At 42.7% G+C, this 20,037-nt stretch overlaps 1 pseudogene; it reads left to right on the top strand.

Annotated features, from left to right (window-relative positions):
- Positions 1–17,828: 17,828 nt before the first annotated feature.
- LOC142441012 (U6 snRNA-associated Sm-like protein LSm3 pseudogene) lies at positions 17,829–18,331 on the top strand (annotated as a pseudogene).
- The last annotated feature ends 1,706 nt before the right edge of the window (positions 18,332–20,037 follow it).

The following is a 20,037-nucleotide window of genomic DNA, read 5'->3' as shown; positions in this document are numbered from 1 at the left end:
TGCAGGAAGCATCTAGAAAGGTGGGAAGAACGCAGAGTCGCTGCGCCAGAAAGAACTAGTGGGCACAGTCCCCCATTTCAGGAAGAAGCCTATGAGCAAGAACCAATAGTGCCGAAGGAAGAAGTTCAAACTGCACTGAATGCACAAGCCAAAAACAAGGCTCCAAGAATTGACGGAAGACTCATGGAAATGTTTCAGAAAGCTGAAGAAGCACTGGAAACACTCACTGGTCTACGTCAGGAAATTTGTACTACAGCTACTTGGCCAATTGACTGGAAAAGATCCATATGTGTACTCATTCCAAGGGAAAGTGACCCAACATAGTGCCCAAACCATAGAATGATGTCATTGATATGGCACACAAGTAAAAATTTTGCTTAAGATCATCCAACAACAGTTGCAGCAGTACACTGACAGGGAGCCGCCAGAGGTGCAGGCCGGATTCCGAAGCGGATGTGGAGCCTGGGATATCATCGCTGATGTTGCATGAAGTTGGCTGAAAGCAGAGAATACCAGAAAGATGTTTACTTGTGTTTCACTGACAAAGCCAACGTATTCGACTGTGTGAACCATAATAAACTGTGGATAACCCTGAGAAGAATGGGGATTTCAGAACAATTCATTGCGCTCATTCAGAACTTTACACAGATTAAGAGGCAGTTACACAAAAGAACATGGGCATACTGTGTGGCTTCAAATCAAGAAAGGTGTGTTTCAGAGTTGCATCCTCTCACCTTAGTTGTTTAGTCTATATGCTGAGCATATCACCAGAGAAGCTGGATTAGATAAACAAGAGTGAGGCATCAGGGTTGGAGGAAGGCTTACTAACAAGGACACAACCTTGATTGCTGAAAGTGAGGATAACTTGAAGCACTTGCTGGTGAAGATCAAAGATTGTAGCTGTATTAGGCCGGGTTGATTAGAGAACAAATCTAAGGACACTCATATATGTATAAGAGAGAGCATTATGTCAAGAAGTAATTACATATCGAGCAAAAATCCCAGCCCAGTCCAGATCAATTCCTTATGTCCCATATTATCCTATGAATTCATCTTCAGACTCACCCAGCTGTATGCAATGATGCAACATACAGGAAAATCACAGGCAGGTGGCTGAAAAGTCTTGTGGATCCAGTGACAGTGGATGCATTTCCAGAGGTCTGGCAGGTCTTTGAGTTGCTCACCAGCAGGAAGGTGACAGAGAGAGAGAGAGAGAGAATGGCTTACCTCCAGAGAGCCATTTACCTCTGTAGTCCCTCCAAATGAAGTCATCACCATGATCATTATTAAATTAGCCAGGCTAATCTTTTATTATATACAACATTTCCTATATGTTGGTTCACAGTTTGGAAGTCAGAGCCATAGAAAAGAAACCAAGAAAGTCATTGGCCAGCTTCTGCTTTATACTGTGAAGTGTGAAGAAAAGGGAATTGATGTTGAGGCCAGAATTGAGCTGTGTGTATTGAAAAGCTTTGAGCGAAGGATCTTGGCTGAACTCTGCTGTGCAAGCACATTTTCCATAGAATATGTATTGACCGTGGCTTTGGGATCATCAAACCTGATGTCATCAAAGCCTGGGGATACTGGGTTGAGCCTGAAGATGTGCAGGAGCTGCCCATTCTAGACTCTATTCCAGGGAGTCTCAGCTGCCAGCCTTACAAGATGAAGACAGAAGTGGTGGAAGCAATTTCCCCTCGTCTTTCACTGGTAAGTCTATGCCTCAGTGCAACACCAGCTTTAAAGATGATGAGGGCAAGAACACCACTGTTGGAAACGGGCAGGAGTGGAGGACCCATCTTTTAGTGGGACATTTTGGACCGCGTTCATGGGAATGTCATGGACCTAGCTCCAGTTTGAACTAAAGGACACACCGTTTATATATTTTAAAATAGTGTACATTCTTTGACTTTCAGATTCCTGCTTGATATATAAAAGGGCATATATATTATATAATAAATATTAATAATATTTTATTATTAAATAAACTTTCTGAAAAATCTTCATATATTTACCTGCTAAAAAATATTGTGTATAATAAGCAAGCAAGCAAGAAACTCTGTCATCAATCAAAGCAAAGTCAGGGACTAACTGTGGAACAGATCTTCAATGGCTCATATGCAAGTTCAAGTTGAACAAAATTAAAACAGGTCTATGGGAACCAAACTATACTTTAAGTATATCTCACCCAAATTTAGAGACTATTCAGGAATAAATTTAATGCATTGAAAACCAATGACCAAACTGTCTGGTCAACCTGCATCTGCGGGCCTCTTACGCCTACCTCTCTCTGGGCTTCTTTTTCGACCCTGACAATGTGGCCTTGGAAGGTGGGGGACACTTCTGCCACGAGCTGGCGAAGGAGCAGTGCGAGGGACCCAGCATCTCTTGAAGCTGCAGAACCAGCACGGCGGCAGCGCCCTCTTCCAGGATGTGCAGAGCCATCCCAAGGTGAGCGGGGTAGGACCCTGGATGCCATGGAGGCTGCCCTGGCCCTGGAGAAGACCCTCAACCAGGCCCTTCTGGATCTGCATGCCGTGGGGTCCGCTCACACTGACCCCATCACTGTGACTTTTTGGAGAACCACTTGCTGGATGAGGAGGTGAAACTCCTCAAGAAGATGGGCGACCACGTGACCCACCTCTGCAGGCTGGCCACCCCCAGGCCAGGCGGGGCGAGTATTTCTGCGAGAGGCCCACCCTCAAACTCAACTAGGAGCTTGTGGCGCCAAGCCACCTGCGAGGGACCCTCTGTGTCCCCCTGCCGGCCTTAGCCCCTCTACCTGCACCTGCCCGCCCACCTGGAGCCCCTCTCCCAAGCCGGGGACCAAATGGAAACAATAAAGCTTCCTTGTGCAGCAAAAAGAGAAGGGAACTAATGAGCAGAAGACCAGGCAAGTTGTGGGACGGCCACAAGGGTAACATGCTTGAAGACAGCAAAGGACATGTAACAGCCAGAAAGAAGGAAAAGGCCAAAATGGAGGTCAGAGAAGATTCGGAAGCTTGATTTAGAGTGTAAGGAAGCCAACGTGACTGGAAGAAGATGTTTCTGAATTGTTGACAAATACTATTGACGATGCCATGAACTCCAGTTACATGAACAAATTTACTGTGAAAAATACAGCCAGGATGTTGGTGAGGAGCAAGGCTGGTGTGATTGCTTCATGTATGTTAGACATGCTCTCAGGAGGGACCAGGCCCTTCAGAAGGACTTCGTGCTTGGTAGAGGGCCAGTGAAGCAGAAGACCCTCACTGAGCTGGATTGATGGCGTAGCTGAAGCAGTGATTGTAGAGATGGCACCAGACTGGGCAGTGTTGTCCACAGGGTTGCTCAATGGCACCCAACACCACCACCAGTCGCAAGGATGGGAGGCAGCGAGACTAAGGAGTCATTGCTTAGGAAACACTGAACTTCTCTTAATGGTGTCAGAATAATTTGAAGAGGAGCCCTGGTGGCTTAGTAGTTATACTTTGGGCTGCTTACCAGAAGGTCAGCAGTTTTGAACCACCAGTTGTACCACAGAAGAAAGGCGAGGTTTTCTACTCCCGTAAAGAGTAACAGTCTCGGACACCCACAGAGGTCATTCCACTCTGTCCTATAGGTCACTGTGAGTCAGAACTGACTCGATGGCAGTGATTTTAGTTATTTGGTTTTATTGGTGATGGTTAGGCAGGATGAATGTAATCAATCAATGCCACTGAATTAGTATATGTTAAAATATAGAATTGGAAAATTCTTTCTTAAATGTATTTCTTTATTTTTCTTAAATATATTTCAACCATAATAAAACAAAATTTAAATCATGCCTCATGACAGTTTTTCCTTAGGTTTATGCCTTAATAACAGATGATAGGCTAACTTCCAAAATAGTGTGTTAATTTGTTTGAAAAAGATCTTATAATAAAACACACATTTTAAGCTCCATTTGTTTGATACTTTAAAGTGGGCTGTTTGAAGGGATACCAAAAACAAAACAAAAAAAGAATATTTTTTCAAAGCCATGTTTTTAAATTTTCTTTTACAAAATAACCTTATCACTTTTAAAGTACTCTCCATTACCTGATTCCATTCTTGGAAACATTGTTCAAACTCATGTTTGTTCAAACTCATGTTTGGAAGGCTGACAGCACCTTCCTTGTTGTTTTCTTCACCTCTTTTACGTCAAATCATTGTCCTTTCGTGTCCCTCTTCATTCACAGAAATAAAAAGGAGTCGCACGGAGTGAAGTCAGGTGAGTAATGTGTGTGGGACAAGAGAGGCATGCTGTTTTGTGTCCAAAACTGGGGCTCTGAGAAGGCAAAATCAGTACCCCGTCTGCCACAAAAATCAGGCTTTTTTTGTTGCACACTGTTATGCAATCTTTTCAGAACCTCTAAATAGAAAGCTTGATTAACAGTCTGACCTGGTGGAATGAACTCCAAATGCACTGCAAGTTGACATTTTCATCCATTTGGGAAGTTGATGGATGCCCAGAATAAAGTTTGTCATCAACCAACATTTTGTCTTTTTTGAAATCAGAAAACAACTTGTACACTTGCGTTTTTCCCATAGTGCTGTCCTTGTAAGCCAGTGGTTCTCAACCTTCCTCATGCTGCGGCCTTTTAATACAGTTCCTCATGGTGTAGTGACCCCCTCAACCATAAAATTATTTTTGTTGCTACTTCATCACTGTCATTTTGCTACTGTTATGAATTGGGCAACCCCTGTGAAAGGGTCATTCAACCTCCAAAGGGGTCACGACCCATAGGTTGAGAACCGCTATTGTAAACTGTGTCCAACATCATAACAGTTTCTGTGGCATTTTTCTTGAGCAGGAAACAAAATTTCACAGCCACATGCTATTCTCTTAAATTGGCCATCACAAAAAGCAAGGTTCAAGTGAACTGCTTTTTTTTAGAACTAAATGTTTGTTTGTTTTTTAAATCATTAGGGGCTCATACAACTCTTATCACAATCCGTACATATATCAGTTGTGTAAAGCACATCTGCACATTCGTTGCCTTCATCATTTTCAAAACATTTGCTCTCCACTTAAGCCCTTGGCATCAGCTCCTCATTTTCTCCTCTCCCCCCTCCAGTGAAACTGCTTTTACAAAAAAAATTCACTTCCCAGGCAACACCACTGGGTGCACTAACTCAGAGCGAGTTGCCTGATGCTCACCTAGCAGGAAAAATGCATACTACGAAAGCTCCACTCCATCCAGTGCAACTCTGGGTTTCTTCGATACTCCTCGTATGATTACATCTATTATGGAGACTTTAGGTAATAAAATCATCAAGCACATGTCCAATGTATGCTGTGTATAAAGTACTATGCTGGATGCCAAAGGTGGTCCTTGCCTTCATTCTCATAGAAAATAAGGTTACATAACTAACCATGGGCTCTGGTGGTGTAGTGAGTTGAGCAGTGGGCTGATAGCTGAAAGGCCATGATTTGGACCCACCAGCTCTTCCATGGGAAAAACACGAACCAGTCTGCTTCTGTAAATATTTACAGCTCCATTAATCCTAAGGAGCAGGTCCACCCTGTTCTACGGGGTCACTCTGAGCCAGGACCAACTGGAGGGCAGTGTGTGACACAACTAGTCACAGCATATGAACGCATATGAAATAGAAAGTGTTACAGGAAATCAAGAGAAAGCTCTCCCTTCCTTTAGAGAGAGCTGAGAGTGAGGGATACAGAGATCGACAACAGAAGGGTGGGATAGCATGAGCAAAGGCACAGAAGAAAAAGTGATTCAGATGTACTATGGAACTTATATTATTAAAAGAGTAGTGGGAAATAAAGAGAAGAAATGAAGTCGCGAACTAGTTTGTAGTCTAATATTATGGAAATCTCTCTCCAACCCTTGGATCTTGGCATGCCTATGAATGTTCCTTCCCCAAAGCAAATCAAACCCATGGCCAGCAAGTGAATTCCAATTCACAGTGACCCTGTCTGTATAGGGTTTCCGAGACCGTAAATCTTTACAGGATCAGGCAACCTCTTTCTCTCGTGGTTTGGCTGGTGGGTTTGAACCATCAACCTTTTCTTTAGCAGCCCAGTGCCAACTCACAGCATCTCTAGGGCTCTTATTCCCACCCTACTCCAAATAATAAAAGAGAAAAGAAAAAGTTAGCTTCTTTATTCAACAAATGTCACTGAGTAGCGGTTATGACCCAGGAGTTTTGCTAGGAGCATAAGCTATAAAGAAAATCAGGCATAGTCTTTGCCCTCACTGTCTGATGGGGAAGACCCCACTTGCTTAGGAAAGTGTATATACGGAGTACCCATTTTATTTGAAATGGGGCCCCCTTGAAGGAGAAGGAGCTTGACTCCACTCGGTGACTGGCCTGCGCTCCGTGTTTAGCCCTTCGGAGCAACCTCGGGATGTGTGACATGCCAGCAGGACAGCTGCACACTATATTCTGAACATGACCGAAGTGGCACCTCTGCCTTTCCAGACCACAGCAGGACTCTCGCCGGGAAGGAGAGCCAAGCTCTCTCCTCTGGCTTGAGCAGTTGGGCACATTGCTCCATAGACTGTCAGAGAGAAGCGTTCCGATTTTCCTGCCTTCCTCCTAAATAAAAGAGATGCGGAGGAAGGAAGGGACATGAGGATCATGAACCGTGAGATGTTTCAAATCAATTTTAAAAAGTACATGCCTCATCTTTTGGTATTTCTTAGCTGCAACAAGAAGCAATAATGATAATACTTATTCAATGCTTACTTTGATGAGGGTCACCTAATTTAACCCATATAGCCTAAAATTATTATTCTCATTAATGTCCTACATATGAGGAAAGTAGAGCTTTAAGGTGATTTAACAAGGGACAACACTGGAGACTCGGTGTCGGGACTGGCCCAGACTGACCCTGTGACACCGAGGCGAACCACTGAAAGCGTGCGGCAGAGCAACCGTGGGAGCAGAGCAGGGAGCCCCTGAGGGAGTACAAAGGACAGACTCTGGGGCCAAAGCATGGTACGCACTCGGATCTGACTGAAGGACACGCCTAGAGATCAAAAATCAGACCTTGATCTATTTATAGGTTTTTCTTTCTTTTTACATTTTTTTCTTTTAATTAATTTATTCTTCTATGGGTAATTGGTTTCCTTTTTTGTTGTCATCGCTGTGTTCTCACTCATCGCCTATCTTGCTATGGCTTGATTTTTGGTGCATATTATTATCTCTACAGATCCATCTAGATAAGATAGACTGGATGAATAATCTGGAGGAGAAAACAGGACCAATGGTTCTGGGGAGACATGGGAGAGGGGAAGGCAGGGGTAAGGAGGTGGTGCTGACCAATCAGGCACAGGGGAGCAACAAGTGATCCAAAATTAGTGGCAAGGAGGGTGTGAGAGGCCTGGTAGGGATTCAGCAAGGGCAAGGTAACCATGAGAAATTACTGAAACTCAAATGAAGGCTGAGCATGATAGAGGGACAAGAGGAAAGTAAAAGGAAATAGAGGAAAGAACTAGGTGACAAAGGGTATCTATAGAGGTCTAAAGACTGGAATGTACATATGTAAATATATTTATATAAGAGTGGGAGGAAACAGATCTATGTGCATATGTTTATAGGTTTAGTATTAAGGCAGCAGATGGACATTGGGCCTCCACTCAAGCACTTACTCAATGCAAGAACACGTTGTTCTATTAAATTGGCATTCCAGGATGCACACCTTCCCAACACAATCGCTGAAGAAAAATGTGTGCATAAACAAATGTGGAGAAGAAAGCTGACGGTGCCCAGCTATCAAAAGATATAGCATCTGGATCTTAAAGGCTCGAAGATAAACAAGTAGCCATCTAATTCAGAAGCAACAAAGCCCACATGGAAGAAGCACACCACCCTGTGTGACCACAAGCTGTCGAAGGGACCAGGTATCAAGCATCAAAGAACAAAAAAAATCATATCATTGTAAATGTGGGTGAGTGCAGAGTGGAGACTCAAAGCCCATCGATAGGCAACTGGACACCCCCTTACTGAAGGGCTGTGGGGAGGAGCTAGGCCAGTCAAGGTGCAGTGCAGCAATGATGAAACATGTAACTTTCCTCTAGTTCTTAAATGCTTCCTCCCCCCTACTATCATGATCCCAATTCTACCTTACAAATCTGGCTAGACCAGAGGATGTACATTGGTACAGATAGCAACTGGAAACACAGGGAATCCAAGACAGATGAGCCCTTCAGGACCAGTGCTGAGAGTGGGAATACCGGGAGGGTGGAGAGAATGTGGGGTGGAAAGGGGGAACCGATTACAAGAACCTATGTATAGCCTCCTCCCTGGGGGATGGACAGCAGAGAAGAGGGCAGGGGAGACATCGGACAGTGTAACATATGACAAAATAATAATTTATGAATTACGAAGGGTTCATGAGGTACGGGGGATTAGGGAGGGAGGGGGAAAATGAGCAGTCGATATTAAGGGCTCAAGTAGAAGGCAAATGTTTTGAGAATGATGATGGTAACAAATGTATATATGTTCTTGACACAATGGATTGTGATAAGAATTGTACAAGCCCCCAGTAAAATGATTTTTTAAAATGATTTAACAGCTTTCTCACATCATAAGTGAATATAATGGAAAGAGTATTGGAATGGGTTTGTATTTTATATATTATAGAGAAAAGCAAACTTAGATACAAGTAACTGGTCCATAGGCTTGGAATACAGTGGTATTATAGCCAGATTTATAACCCACATGTTTACTTTATGATTCTTTAAAAGAAATTTTAAGGCCTTAACATGGAAAATTTCAAGCATATACCCATCACCTGGTTCCCCAACTGTATTATTTTGAAGCAAACACCAAACATTATTTTATCTATAATATAGCAAAATATCTTTCTAAAATCGCTCTTGAAATATATTAATAAAATTACTATCACATCTAAAAATAATTGACCAATACCATTATTTATCCAGTCTGCATTTAAATTTCCAATTGTCTTATAAATTCTATAATCTTTTTTTTAAATCTTTTTATTGGGGCTCATAAGGCTCTTTTCACAATCTGTACATACATCAATTGAGCAAAGCACCCTTATACATTCGTTGCACTCGTCACTCTCATAATTCACCTTCCACTTGGGTTCCTGGAATCAGCTTGGTTTCCCTTTTTTCCCCCGTCCCCCTCCCTCCCCGATCCCACCCCTGGTCCCTTGATAGTTTATAAATAATTATTATATCTTATCTTACACTCCCCGGCGTCTCCCCTTCCCTGCCTCCCCATTGCCCATCTCCCAGAGAGGAGGTTACACAGAGATCTCCGAGATCGGTTCTCCCTTTCTACACCCCCTTCCCTCCTGGTGTCGCCACTCCCACCGCTGGTGTTGAGGGGATCATCTGTCCTAGATTCCCTGTGCCTCCAGATCCCCACTGCACCGCTGTACATCCTCTGGTATAACCAGGTCCGCAAGGCAAGGTAGAATTGGGGTCATGATGATTGGGAGGGGAGGAAGCGTTCAGGAACTAGAGGAAGGTTTTGAGTTTCATTGTTGCTACACTGAACCCTGAGTGGCCCATCTCCTCCTCACTACCCCTCTGGAAGGGGTGTCCAGCTGTCTACAGGTGGGCATTGGGTCCCCATCATGCACTCCCCCTCTTTCACGGTGATGTGATTCTCACCACCACCCCACCTTTGTTGTTGGAGACCTGGTCTCCTAATCTTTTATTATAACTTTTTTTAATGGAATCAGGATCCTGGTAATATCCAGAAATTACAACAAATTGGGCTATTAAGTCTCTTAACCTATAACTTTCCTTCCATATTGAGTTCTTATAATTTATTTGAAGAAAGTATTCCAGAGTTTCCCCCAGTTTGGATTTATGGGTTATAAAACTGTGTGTGTTGTTGGCGCTAGAGACCCAGTCAGATTCAGCTTTAGTGTTTTTTTCTAAACTTCTACACAGGCTATGTTGTGCTTCTCCAAGAGGGGACGTATAATAGTTGACTATCTCTCTTTTTTATATTAGCAACCATTGATGTTAATGCCTAGCTAGATGCGCTGATTCATTAGGATTTTAAGGCTTTCCCCTTCCAGCTGTTTTGCAGGATCAGGAATAGGATTTACCCCCCACCTTAAAAGACTAAAGCGTTCAATAAGATACGGGAAACAAGGTTCACAGACATTGGGTGCACAGAACTGTGGTCCCAGAGAAAGGAACCACGTGAGGATGAATCCTGTGAGTACTCAGGTCACTGTCTGGAAAGAGTTTCTTGGCTGCAGCCCAGGGCAGGGAAACTCCAAGAGTAGAGTGGGGTTTTTGTGGATCTTTTTGTTTTGTTGTTAGTGTAGTGGTGTTAATGAATCCACAGGAACCAAAACCTAACCTGAGACAGTTTGGAGTATGGGAAGGCCAGGGTGCCCAGCATTGCAGGTCCCAAAACTATACACACGGGAGAACTCTGGAGATCTGGGGAGGACATCCTTCTTGGTCTTTGGCTGTGAACTGAGTAGCATATATGTGTAAGAAACTGATGAGACTGATGAAAAGGAGAGGGAACGATTGATGAATCTCCCATAGAGCTGGGAAGAGTTCATAAACCCATCAATCTGACTCATGGGGAGTGCTTCAGTAGCTATTCTAAAAACAACAACAACATCCTTAAAAGCAAGCTTCCAATTCCTAGATATACTCACACATCTTGCTAGTTTGGTTTAGGGTTGAAAGGCTTGGGGGCATAGTCTTCATGGACAACGTAATCAATTGGCATAACATCCTTTACAAAGATAAATTTCTGCATCCTAGTTTGATGAAGTCTTGCTGAGGCCTTAACAGCTTGTGAACAGCCATCTAAGACACAACTATTAGTCTTTTTATGTGAAGTAAAAGAATAAGGAAATCAAAGGCTCAATAAAGGAAAGAAATCAATGAGACTATAGTCCGCGCGAACCACACCTCGTCGCACTGGAGACCCGAAGAAGTAGGTAACGCCTGGCTACCACTACTGATCACTGAAACCAAGGACCCCACAGAAGTGTTTTAAACGGGTGAGATCAACCACACCTCTATATTCCTAGTTGAAGCCTTGGGTGGGCGTGGTTTGATAAGGAGCTCCCCACAGCCCAGGAGACAAATAACAGAAATGTAGGGGAAGGGAGACAGCGGACAGTGTGAGATATGAAATAACATTAATAAAATATAATTGATCAAGGATTCAACAGGGTGCAAGGGTGGGGAAGGGAGGGGGAAAAGAGGTGCTGATACCAAGGGCTCAAGTAGAAGAAAATGTGAAAATGTTTGGGAAATGTTGATGGCAACATATGTACAAGTGTGCTTGATACAATTGAATGATGGATTGTCATAAGATTTGTAAGAACCCCCCAATAAAATGATTAATAAAAATATATAAATAAATAAAATTAAAGCGGCAAAAAATAGATAAATGAAATAAAAATAATTAAAGTCTTTATTAAACTGCAGGACCGAGAGTAGGCTAGCACCTGGAAAACCTCTCGGTTCAGAACAAAAATATTCCAAACTTTTTATAGTTCAAAAAGGGGGTTTGCTCAAGGGAAGGGCTATTCTAGCCATTACATTCTTTTTTTGTTGTTGTTACACACTTATCAGCTTGACAGGGTAATGGGGTTGGAGGGAACAGCACAGCTGCAGGTGCTAATTCAAGGTCTTACAAGATAGAATATGTTTCTCGCTAAACGGGCAGACAGGGTTTGGAGATGTCTCAGAAGAGTCAAGGTCTGTTGGGAGAAGGCTAGCAGGATGTGTTAGGCCCGGTTGACTAGAGCATTTGTTCTCAACATGTGGGTCGCGATCCCTTTGGGGGCGAATGACCCTTTCACAGGGGTCACCCAGTGCATAACAGTAGCAAAATTACAGTTATGAAGTAGCAATGAAAATGTTATGGTTGGGGGGTCACCACAACATGAGTACCTGCATTAAAGAGTTGCGGCATTAGGAAGGTTGAGAACCACTGGACTAGAGAAACAAATATGTGTGTAAGAGGGAGCTTCCTATCAAAGAGCAATTGCATATTGAAAAAGCATCCCAGCCCAGTCCAGATCAAGTCCACAAGTTCAGTATTAGCCCATATGCCCAATACTAGTCCATAAATTCCTCTTCAGGGAGGAGAGAGGGAAAAAAGAGGAGCTGATATTAAAGGCGCAAGTAGAAACTATTTTGAAAAATGATGATGGCCACCAGCTGGTGTGATCATGAGGTGTCATTGGGATCAGGTATCAGGCATCAAAGACCCAGAGCAAAAAATCATATTGATGTGAACGATTGGGGAGGGGGCAGCAGATTCAAGACCCAAAGCCAATCTTTAGATGATTGGACATCCCCCTCACAGAGGGGTCACAAGGAAGGGATGAACCAGCCAGGGTGCAGTATAGCCTGATGAAACACACAACATTCCTCTAGTTCTTTAGTGCTTTTTCCCCCTGCCCCTCACTATCATGACCTTACAAATCCAGCTAGACCAAAGCATGTACACTGGTACAGATAAGAGCGCTCAACACACGGAATCCAGGACAGATAAACCCCCAGGAACAATAATGGGATACCATGAGGGTAGGGGGAAGGTGTGGGAAGAAAGGGGGAACTGATCACAATGACATATAACTGCTCCCCACAAGGGGGATGAGCAACAGAAATGTAGGTGGAGGGAGACAGCGTCGGTGTATGATATGAAAATACTAATAATTTATCAATTATGTAGGGTTCATGCGGGAGGGAGGGGGGAAAGTGGTCAACATTAGCCAAAAGCAAAGAGGAAGAGGCCAGGAGAGGAAAGTGAATCACAGAACCCCTATGAGCGGACTAGGACACAGATGGGAAACAAGGAGGATGCAGGCACTCTGTAAAAGGGAACCAATGGCAAGGAGCAATTTGCATAAACCACTTTAAAGGGGTATTTACTTTGCTATGCAAAATGTCACTGAAAACACAATAAAGAAGAAAAAACCCAAAAAGATGAGTCTCAAACAGTCAAACTGTTCCTAAATAACTTCTGCATTCCAGGTGTGGGGGAGGGAGGCAGAGAGTCCCAAAGTCTGGCATCCAATAACAAATGACCAGACATGCAAAGAAACAGAATAATACAGCGTATAACATGGAGGAAACTTAATAAAAACAGAACCAGAAATTGCACTCATGATAGAATCAGTAGGTAAACATATTAAAATAACCATTACAATAGTCTTCATCATGTATAAGAGGTCATTTCTGGTCAAGGGTGACGTAGATGGGATCCTGTCTAGAGTGAGGATTAAGTTCTGAATATCCCTGTGGATCTTTCTGATTTTATGTCCACACTTGATCTTAGCCAAAAGGCTGAGCGTGGTCCTGATTTTATATCTAAGAAGTGACCTTGCATTGGTGATATTGGAAGCTCTCAGTTTCATTCTTCAATTGTTCGCCCGCTGCCACCCACTTGGGCCATTCCTCATGCAGTTGGTAAGTCACATTTGCCCCTCCTGTCCTGAGTTTTAGTGGGCCTGACATAATTATGGGACAAGCCTACTGAATTGTACCCCAAAACATACAAGAAAATGTGGACCAAGCCATTACTATTACAAGATCTAATCCAGGAGTAAAGCAGTCACTGCTGATCTCTACATGTTGATCCCTTGGCTGGGATCCTTTTGGAGTTCCGTATCTAGCTATAAATAAGTCTTGAGGCCCGATGGGTGGGTCGGCTGGGGTTGGGAGCAAAGGAGGGAGAACAGCTGGCAAGGCCTAAGATGTTGACCCAGAATGTGCAAACCAGGAAGGAAGCCGGGAATTCAGGCTTATCTGCATGCCTTTTTCTATAGATAGGCAGACTGGCTGCGGGCTGTGGGCTGTGAATCACTGAAGAAATTGAACTTTCCATGTCTTAAACTATCCTCCTTCAAATTCCTAAACCTGCAGCCTGCTTCACCTCATTCCTTACATAGTAGAGTGAATGAGTCCTCTGATTTAAAGGTGACTCCAGAGTTCCCATCACCCAATCTCTTGAGTTCTGCTTTTGCCCACACCTAGTAAGATAAGCGTAACTCTTGTCTTGCTCCGTCCAGAGTTGTTGTCAAAATGAAATTCAATCATAGGGTTGAAAGTGTTTTGAGTTATCAGGCTCTTGTGTAAATGAGCCCTGGTGGCACTGTAGGTTAAGCATTGGGCTGTTAACAGAAAGACCAGCTGTTCAAATCGAGGAGCCACTCCACAGGAGGAAGATGAGTCTGCTCCCATAAGGCCTGGTGGCATAATGGTTATGTTAGGCTGTGATCCTCAAGATCTACAGTTCGAAACCATTAGCAGAAAGATGGGGCTTTCTACTCCCATAAACAATGACAGCCTTACAAACTCAGGGGCAGCTCTACCCTGCCCAAGGGTCACTAAGGGTGATTATGAGTGAGTGGGAGCGTGGACTCCATGCCAGTGTTTGCTTTTTGGAGGCCACCCAGTTTGCCACAAGGTGGCGGTAGGAGCCTGTCTTTACTCCTGTCTCCGTGGAGGATGTAGTCAGAATGCAAGCATGGATGCAGGATGCTGCTTTGCTCTATTCTGCAAAGGTGGATCTTCCGTTTCCCACTTCACCAAGCCCCTCCACTCCATATTAAACAGTTTCTCAAAGGACCTGAATTCGCAAACCAGAATCCCAGAGCAGGAAAACCCTTGCCCCAGTGTTGAAGTAGTTCTAAACTAGAGACTGTAACAGGCCTGTTTAGGGCGTTCATACAAATATGTGTTGCCCTCAAGGAACTCCACTGCTACACACCCTCAAACCCGCTTGCATGTTCATCCTTGTGGACATTAAAAACAATCTACCTAGCGCCTCATTTCACATGAGAAGACAGAGAGGCATAGCGAAGGGAATTCATTTGTCCAAGATCAAATTATCAGCGCATGCAAGAGTTAAGACTCCCATCCTAGTTCATTCCTTAGTTCAGTCTTTTGGCAACTGAGGATTTTCAAAGCGTTTCAGGAAGCCTGAAGCAGCTTTGTTCTTCCGGGGAGGAGAATGTTGAGGACTTCCTGGGGCAAGAGGAAGTAGGACACTTCTTTAGCTTCCACTTGAAAACATCATTAGAATCCCCCTGCAGAGCATCTGAAAGGCAGGCTTTAGAAATTCTCTCAGGTGTGCTTGCTAAGAGCCTTGAGGAGATGGACCACACAGTGGCTGCAACAATGGGCTGGAACACCAGAATTGTGAGGATGGCCCAGGCCTGGGTGGGGGGATGGGGTGGGGTGGTTGGTTTCATTCTTTCGTACATAGTGTTGCTATGAGTCAGAGTCCACTCTGAGGCACATACCAACAGCAACAATACTTGCAAAACAGCTGGAACAGATAAGGTCTCAGGAAAGATCGTCCAGTCCATGGTGCATTGTTTTAAGGTGGGCACTTCAAGATATGGGCCTTTTGCATTAGGCTTGCCTTCCCAGTTGTATTCTTCTCACAAGTCTATGTCAAAAATCAGACCATTATCAGTGTATCTTGGTTTATGGCAAAGAAAGTTATGGTAGTAACATAATCTGGTATCAATTTGAGGAGTCAGAGTGAAGGGGTGGAGTCTAGCCTGTCCATCAGGTCATAGCCAGTATGGCCTCTGTGTGGGCATGGCCTTCTCCTGAGGATTCTGAGAACTCCTTTATTCCTCCTTGGAGGCGGGAGACACTCTCTCGGCTCACTCCCTGAGAGACATTTCTGATAAGAAACCACATGAAGCTACCCAGAGCAGCCAGAACCTTGGGAGCTGGAGGAGCCCTGTGGAGACCCCTGCTGGCACTGAGATGCTTACAACACCATTGCATCCACAAGACTTCCCACCCACTGGCCTGTGATATTGCTGCATTTGGCGTCATTGCATGTGTTTCATGAGTCTGAAGAGCACTTTATAGATTGATATCAGACATATGGGCTAATATTGGACTTATGGACTTGATCGGGACTGGGCTGGGATGTTTTCTCAATGTGCAATTGCTCTTGTATATAAAGCTCTTTCTCATACACATATGAGTGTCCATGAATTTGTTTCTCTAGTCTACCAAGACTAGCACAGAAGTTACCTCAAGAATGAAGAAAACCAAGGTTAAATTCAACATTTGCTACCGATAATCTGAGAGTCTGTGGGTGGTGCAACAGTTCCATTGGGTGGGGCCTTGGGAGACAAGTCTGGCAATTTGCTTCTGAAAGGTCATGGCTTTAAAAATCTTTTTGAGTAGTTCTATTCTGCACATGTAGGGTTGCGGTGAGTCAGAAACTCCTCAGAGGAAATGAATAACAACTGATAATCCACATAAACATTACAAAATGGTAGAATAAAATGCATGTGGGCTTGAAAGTCTTTAACAGGTTCAAAGCTTGCTTAAGTTGCTCACTTAAGCTGATAGTCCATTTTTATAAGTCCTAATTTATCTATAAAGTGAGAATAATAAAGATACATTGGGTAAATATTAGACTTCTACCTGAAAGGTAGGCAGTTCAAACCCACCGAATGTGCCGCGGAATAAAGACGTGGCTATCTATCTGCTCCTGTAAAGACACCCTATTCAGGGTCATCAGGAGTTGGACTCGAATGACGACCATGGGTTCTTAACTCTATAACTTGTGAAAACTTATTTGATCTTTGGGTATTTGTTACCTTGTCTGTATAGTGAGAAAATCAAACGGAACTTCTATAATTAATAGGATTTTATCACAATAAATAAGTTAATATCTATAATCATGTACAATACATAATAGGTACATGGTACAGAGATACCAAATATAAGCCCTGAGGAGGAGGACTGTGATCATGATGGCTGTGTTTGCTGCTTTGGAAGGCTGTTCTAAGGATTACATGAGAAAGTGTATGTGAAGTTAGAATGTAAGGAGGCGGGGAAATGAGCTGATACCAAGGGCTCAAGTTGAAAGAAAATGTTTTGAAAACGATGATGCCAACAAATGTACAAATGTGCTTGACACAGAGGATGAATATATGGATTGTGATAAGAGCTGTATAAGCCTCCAATAAAATATATTTTTTAAGTTTAGAATGTAAGACTTAATAAAATGTATTTATTTTTATTTGTAGCGTGTCGATAACAACTGATATTAATAGTGTCATGGTAGATGAACCGATTACTTATGATCTATGTATCCATCACGTGCTTTATGTTTACTCATATTCTATTATTTGAGGACAATTCTTGCATTCTAGAATAAAGAATTATCTTCTTTTTGTCACTCTGAAGGGAAATACTAATGATTAACGTTTACTGGGCTCTTATTGCATGCCAGTTCTGTGCTTTATGCATTTTGTCTCAAAATGATAAAGTAACTTGTTTAAGGCCAGACAGCCCCTGAACCCAGGCAGTCTGTTCTAAAGTCTGCTTTCTTAACTATTATATTGTCCTGCCTGCCTAAAAATGTATGTGTTGTGGGGCGGCTGTCAAGTCTGTTCTGACCCATAGCAACCCTGTGTACAATGGAACAAAATATGACCCGAGCCTGTGCCACCCTCACAGTTGTTGTTAGGTTTGAGCCCACTGTTGCAGTCACCATAGCAGTCCATCTTGTCAGAGGTCTTCCTCTTTTCGCTGTCCTACTCTACCAAGATGATGTCCTTTGTCAGGGACTGGTCTCCCCTGATAACATGTCCAAAGTATATGAGATGAAAAATATAATGAAAGGGAAATAGATATGTACATATATTTATATGTTAAGTATTAAGGTAGTAGATGGACACTGGGCCTCAACTCAAGTACTCCCTCAATGCAAGAACATTTTGTTCTAATAATCTGGCAGTCTGCGATGCTCATCTTCCGGACATGACTGTTGAAGACAAAGTGGGTGCATAAGCAAATGTGGTGAAGAAAGCTGATGGTGGCCAGCTATCAAAAGATATAGCATCGTCCGCATTTGAAGCATGGCGGACGATGTGGACCAGCAACAAACTACCAACACAGTAGAGGAGCCTCTGGATCTCATTAGGCTCAGCCTGGATGAACGCATTTATGTGAAAATGCGAAATGACCGAGAGCTTCGAGGGAGATTGCATGCTTATGATCAGCATTTAAATATGATACTGGGAGATGTGGAAGAAACTGTGACTACTATAGAAATTGATGAAGAGACGTACGAAGAGATATATAAATCAACGAAACGGAATATTCCAATGCTCTTTGTGCGGGGCGACGGTGTTGTGCTAGTTGCCCCTCCGCTCAGAAACCCAGCATCTGTTCAGAGGGGAAAAGAGGAGCCTCCTGAATGGAGGCTGTATTCCGAAGAGAAACCTACATAAGCTTTGATGCTCAGAAGTAACCAAGGATTCGTCCTTTCCTGAAATAAGTCAGTCTGCCGCCCCAAACCAAATGACAGTTTAATTTTTTTCCCACCTTTCCAATAAATGTAATCACAAAAATGCAGGGGTTTTTCAGCAAATAATTTTGGGATTTTTTTTCTTTAATAAATGTTTCTTTTCCTAAAAAAAAAAAAAAAAAGATATAGCATCTGGGGTCTTAAAGGCTTGAAGATAAACAAGCAGCCATCTAGCTGAGAAGCAACAAAGCCCACATGGAAGAAGCACATCTGCCTGTGTGATCATGAGGTGTCAATGGGATGAGGTATCAGGCATCAAAGACCCAGAACAAAAAAATAATATCAATGTGAATGAGCGGGAGCCCATCTGTAGACATTTGGACAACCCCTTACACAAAGGTCATAAGGAAGAGACGAGCCAGTCAAGGTGCAGTATAGCACTGATGAAACACAACTTTCCTCTAGTTCCTTAAAGCTTCCTCCACACCACTATCATGGCCTCAAATCTGTCTTACAAAGCTGTCTAGACCAGAGCATGTACACTGGTACAGATAAGAGCTGGAAACACAGGGAATCCAAGAGAGAGAAACCCCTCAGGACCAATAATGAGAGTAGTGATACCAGGAGGGTAAGGGTAAGGTAGGTGGAGAAAGGGGGAACCGATCACAATCATCTACATGTACTCCTTCCCAGGGAGATGGACAACAGAAAAGTGGGTGAAGGGAGACAACGGTCGGTGTAAGATATGAAAAATTTTTTTTAATTAATTGAGGAAAAATAAGTAGCTGATATCAAGGGCTCAATTAGAAATAAAATGTTTTCAAAATGATAGCAACATATTTACAAATGTGCTTGACACAATGCATGTATGTATGGATTATGATAAGAGCTGTAAGAGCCCCAATAAAATTATTTATAAATAAAAAAAGAAAAACATTTTTAGTATAAGGAAATTCCATTTCTTAGCAGTAGAATTACAGTATTCCAAAGTTACGAAGTATTTAAGAATTCATCATGGAAATTGAAATATATACAAGGGAGCATAAAAACCTTCATGGAAAAAAATCCCATTATCTTTTAATTCCATTTTTAATTAACTTATACTAGACATTTTTTTTTAAGTTCATAACTTTGAATAGACAGATCTGCTTTTTGGAATTGACCTTAAGAAAATAATCCAAAACACAGCCCAATGATGAGCCTAATGATGCTCAACACCAAAATGTCATTTATAATATAATTAATCTAAACATCTAACCACAGAAATGGTTAGCAAAATATGACATAACTCCCTGGTGCGTTGTTATGTATCTCTTATGCTCTTAGCTATTGTAAACAGTGATGCTATAGGGCCCTGCATAAGAAAAACATGGTGTACATAAACCCAAGAAAAAGATGTTTGTGATGAACAAGTCATTGGTCTTGTAGAATTCTGTCATGTGATCTCCACCTTCATTTCTATCGCCAAGCCCATATTTTCTCTCTTTCTTTCTTTTTCTTACGAAGCCCATATTTTCTAACTAGTGTTCTTTCCTCTTTGTTTCCAACTTTTGCATTCCAATCACCGATAATTGTTGATGCATCTTCATCGCATATTTGACCCATTTCAGACTGACGACTTTGACAGACTACTTCCATTTCTGCCTCACTAGCTTTCATGGTTGGTGCATAAATTTGAATAACAGTTGTATTGATTGGAGATCCTTGAAGGCAGAACATATAATCCTATCACAGACAGAACTGTACTTCAAGGTAAATCTTGAAATATCCTTTTTGACAGTGAAAACAGTGCAATTTCTCTTGATTGTG

Source organism: Tenrec ecaudatus, chromosome 2 (assembly GCF_050624435.1).
Source record: "Tenrec ecaudatus isolate mTenEca1 chromosome 2, mTenEca1.hap1, whole genome shotgun sequence".
NCBI classification, from domain to species: domain Eukaryota; kingdom Metazoa; phylum Chordata; class Mammalia; order Afrosoricida; family Tenrecidae; genus Tenrec; species Tenrec ecaudatus.
This window is presented reverse-complemented; position numbering and strand designations above follow the sequence as displayed.